Genomic DNA, 5228 nt, shown 5'->3' with positions numbered 1-5228 from the left:
GACATAAATTTAAGGTGAAAGGTGGAAGATATAGGAGGGATATCAGAGGTAGGTTCTTTACCCAGAGAGTAGTGGGGGCATGGAATGCACTGCCTGTGGAAGTAGTTGAGTCGGAAACATTAGGGACCTTCAAGCAGCTGTTGGATAGGTACATGGATTACGGGAAAATGATATAGTGTAGATTTATTTGTTCTTAAGGGCAGCACGGTAGCATTGTGGATAGCACAATTGCTTCACAGATCCATGGTCCCAGGTTCGATTCCGGCTTGGGTCATTGTCTGTGCGGAGTCTGCACGTCCTCCCCGTGTCTGCGTGGGTTTCCTCCGGGTGCTCCGGTTTCCTCCCACAGTCCAAAGATGTGCGGGTTAGGTGAATTGGCCAATGATAAATTGCCCTTAATGTCCAAATTGCCCTTGGTGTTGGGTGGAGGTGTTGAGTTTGGGTAGGGTGCTCTTTCCAAGAGCTGGTGCAGACTCGGGGGGCCGAATGGCCTCCTTCTGCACTGTAAATTCAATGATAATCTATGATTAATCTAGGACAAAGGTTCGGCACAACATCGTAGGCCGAAGGGCCTGTTCTGTGCTGTATTTTCTATGTTCTATGTTCAAGAAAAATATCAGCCATGATTGAATGGCGGAGCAGACTCGAAGGGCCGAGTGGCCTAATTCTGCTCCTTTGTCTTATGGTCTCAGACATGGCAAATAAATTAATAGATGCTGTAATATAATTACACAATTCCCAACAACCAATTGCATGTGAAAGTGTTTCATGGCACTTCACAGAATAGCAGATTGTTGAGAGCGGAGAATTCAGCAATGGTAATGCCGTTGATTGTCATGGGGTAGATTTTCTTTTATTAGGGATGGTCTTCGCCTGGCAGTTTTGTGGCACAAATGGTATTAGCCACTTGTCAGCCTGAGGTGGAAAGATCACCAGTTCTTGCAGCATATAGGCACCAACTGCTTCGCTATCTGAGGAGTCGCGAATGGCATTGAACATTGTGCAATCATCAGCGAACGTTCTAATTTCTGACCTGCTGGAGGGAATGTGATTGAAGCAGCTGAAGATGGTTGGGCCTCAGACATTACCCTGCGGAACCCCTGCAATAATGTCCTGAAACTAAGATGATTGACCTCCAACTATCACACCCATCAACAGCCTCAAACAACCACAACCATCTTCCTTTATGACTCCCACCACTGGAGAGTTTTCCCCTTGATTTCCATTGACTCCAGTTTTGCTCGGGCTTCTTGATGCCACATTTGGTCAAATGTTGCTTTGATATCAAGGACAGACAGTCTCACCTCACCTGTTGAGTTCACGTTTAGACTAAGGCTGTATGGTGGTCCGGAGGCGAGTGCCCCGACAGAACCCAAACTAGGTGTCAGTGAGCAGGTGATTGCTGAGTAAGTGCCGCTTGACAGCATTGTTAATAGCACCTTCCCTCGCTTTGCTGATGATCAAGAGTAGACTGAAAGGATGATAATTTGCTAGATTGGATTTGTCCAGCTTTTTGTGTTCAGGACGTACCTGGATAATTTTCAACGTTGTCAGCTAGATGGAGCGGGCGGCACGGTAGCACAGTGGTTAGCATTGTTGCTTCACAGCTCCAGGGTCCCAGGTTCGATTCCCAGCTTGGGTCACCGCCTGTGAGGAGTCGGCACGTTCTCCTCGTGTCTGCATGGGTTTCCTCCGGGAGCTCCGGTTTCCTCCCACAAGTCCCAAAAGACATACTGTTAAGTGGATTGGCCATGCTAAATTGCCCTTCGTGTCCAAAGGGATTGTGGGGTTGCTGGGTTACGGGTATGGGCGGAGTTGTGGGCTTAAATGGGGTGCTCTTTCCAAGAGCCAGTGCAGGCGCGATGAGCCGAATGGCCTCCTTCTGCACTGTAAATTCTGTGTTCTATGTTAGTACTACTTCAAGAATGTTGTCAAGGCCCGTGGTCTTTGCACTATCCAGTACCTTCAGCCATGATGTCATGTGGAATTAATTCAACTGGCTGAAGACTGGGGAGCGCATTTTTTTGTAGATAACATAAATTAGGCAGCACGGTAGCGTAGTGGTTAGCACAATTGCTTCACAGCTACAGGGTCCCAGGTTCGATTCCCGGCTGGGTCACTGTTTGTGCGGAGTCTGCATGTTCTCCCCGTGTGTGCGTGGGTTTCCTCCGGGTGCTCCGGGTGCAGGTTAGGTGGATTGGCCATGCTAAATTGCCCTTAGTGTCCAAAAAGGTTAAGTGGGGGTTGCTGGGCTGTGGGGATAGGGTAGATACGTGGGCTTGAGTGGGATGCTCTTTGTACTTTTCTTTGTAAGGGCCGGTGCAGACTCGATGGGCCGAATGGCCTCCTTCTGCACTGTAAATTATATGATTCTATGATTCTAGGTCTTGAATGACACTTTATGCTTGAAAAAGATATGTTGTCAAACAGGAAGCAATCTAGAAAGAAATACTATACTGGTCTAAATGTTAAGGTGAAAAATCCACGTGAATATTTGAATCTTGGTTATGTGCTGGATCTGATTTTACCTCTGTGTAAGTGAATTTTGCGTGAGATAATATCTGGCTCTCCAATGTGTACCCTTGCACATAGATCTAAACATTGGGAGCCTGGGTCACCGACAGCACATTCAGACAGCTACTTGAGCACTGCATAATCTCCTCTTGCAATACAGCATAGCTCTATGCATCTGACCCCTTTCTCACCTTGTCCTTTTCAATACTTTTCTCTGTGTAGATGTAGAAATCTCCAGCCTGTCATTGTTCAGTATGATCTCTACGTCTCCTTGAAATCTGAAACTCTGATTAACTGGTTTGTTACATCTGTATTCATTATTTGACTCATGTGTGGTGTTTTTTCCCCAATCTTTTCATTGTTTCAGAATCTTGACATGTAATGTGACTTCATTTTGTTTGGTATGGAAGCTGACAGTTTTTGAGTTGGTACCTTTTGTGTGCTTTACAATTTACTTCTGCTTAAACATCAGTGTAAAGCAGTGTTTTTCAAACTTTTTTTCCGGGGACCCATTTTTACCAACAGGCCAACCTTCAGGACCCACACCGACCGACCTTCAGGACCCACGCCGGCCGACCTTCAGGACCCACGCCGGCCGACCTTTGTGACCCACACCAGCCGACATTCGCGACCCACTATTTTTGCTTACCATTAATGCGAGAGGTGAGCCTGCTTGGTCCTTATGATCTCCCTCCAATCAGGTTCACAGGAGGAGAGCGTGGATTTCGTACCTCAGTTCGTAAACTCTGAGTAGCTCCCCTGTTGACTGATCATTCCAGTAACTCTTCAAGCAGATGAAGTCCACCGTCATTGGAATTGACTGGTCACTGTTTCGATTCAATGCTTTAACGTGGTCTAAAAGGTCAGCAAAAATCTTATAGCCACCCTTCAGTACACAGAGGGCGCGATGTGATGATTTCTCATGGCTTTCATTATATCCCTTGTCAAACGTTCAGTTCTGTCAATGATTAAACCATGAGGAATAGAGACTCTCTCCAGATCATTACAGTAATGTTTAGGGATGCAAAACAGATCGAGGTCATAGTCTTGTTCATCATCAGTGATCACCAAGCAGTCAGCCGCAGCCATGCCGCAATCGCTCTTTGACCCCGGGTTCAGGCCCCAACACTCCTGGGCCGCATGCGCACCGGTGAGCGGACACGCATGAGCAATGCGCCCGCATTTTATTAGCTGGTCGCGGCTGCCATTTTCAAAGCCGCTAGCAGCCGGCATTGTTAAAAGCCGGCTGCTGCGGCTGTTGCATGTGAATTCCCGCGATTGGGAACGCCGCGATGGCTGGCTCCGCGACCTTCCCGACACCCGCCCGCGACCCACCCGCGGGTTGCGACCCCCGCTTTTAAAATGCCTAGTGTAAAGACACTCTAGTATTGATCCTTGGTCTGTGGGCATTGTGCAACTTTTACTTGAGGTGTTCCTTCCAATGTTAAAGATAAAGTCATTACTTTGTGACAGCAGTGTTTTTCTTGCAGATAGCCATAATCCTCTTGGCAGAAAAGGAACAGGTTTAAACTAGTTCGACTCACATCCCACCAACCTTTTCTTTTACACAGTGTTGTGCGTAAACATAATAATCTGTTTATTTTATTCCTTGATAAAGGCACTGCATGAGGACACCATTCCTAGCAGCCAAGTTCACTTGTTCTCTTCCCTTTGCTTCTGGTCCTGGCCATGCCAATGGTGTTAAGCATTTTTACTCTAAGCTGCGCAGGTAGGCAGTCATGCATCGAATTGGAAATGGCTGGACATACTCAGCAGATCTGGCAACATCTCTAGGTGTTCTCCAGAAACAGAGGTAATGGGCAGAATTTTCCCTACAAAATGCAGAATGTTGCAGCGGGCAGGAAAAGCTGTGCTGAAACCTCTGGCCCCAACAGCGTCATTGTCTGCCATAACATTGGCCAATTGAAAAAAAACTGTAACGAACATGCTCCACAACATCACGCTGGCTGTCAATCACACACACACACACTCTCCCCACTCAGCGCTGCTTGGGCAATGCCAGGGGGCCATGTCCAGGCAGGAACCTATTCACCCCAGAGCGATGTACTTACCAGAGCTTCTCTGGTGGGTTCTCCTCTCCAGGTGCACGTTGTGGGAGACCTGTCTTAATTCCTGAATAGACAATGCAATTGGGAAAACGATTCTCAGATATGATATTCGGATGCTAATTACCTTTTTATTACTAAGAAATAGTTTTTCCAAGAGCTACAACAAAGGAACACCCAGCATTCACTTTTCACTTGCTGCTGGAGTTTTGAAGAGGACCTTTGAGATAAACCAGGAGACTAGTCTTTGTCAAGACTTCACTGGCATTCTTATCAACACTTTATTCTGGAAATTCTTTGAGGACCTCACCTGAAGAGATTGCGTACTGTTATTCTATACCTTACAGGGCATGTTGTTGGAGTTATCAGGAGGAAGGGGTGTTTCATCAATGGGCATCTTGCTGGGGTTTTCTTTTGGTCTGCATCAGGTGGAAGACAGGTCGCAGCACCAGCTGACGCAGGAGGGGGAACTGGACTCCTTGCTGCTCCCTCCTCCCCAACTCCACAGGGCCTTTTGTGGATATAGGACATCCTCCTCCAATGGGACCTTGAGTGCTGCATTCGAGAACCTATGCACCCTCTCCCATGGTCCATGAGCAATGATCCGAAACATGCCATTCTGTGTCAGCCAGTGCACTCCTTCATTGG

The sequence above is a fragment of the Scyliorhinus torazame genome, chromosome 12, assembly GCF_047496885.1.
Source record: "Scyliorhinus torazame isolate Kashiwa2021f chromosome 12, sScyTor2.1, whole genome shotgun sequence".
Classification (NCBI taxonomy): Eukaryota; Metazoa; Chordata; class Chondrichthyes; order Carcharhiniformes; family Scyliorhinidae; genus Scyliorhinus; species Scyliorhinus torazame.
Note: the sequence above shows the minus strand (reverse complement) of the source record.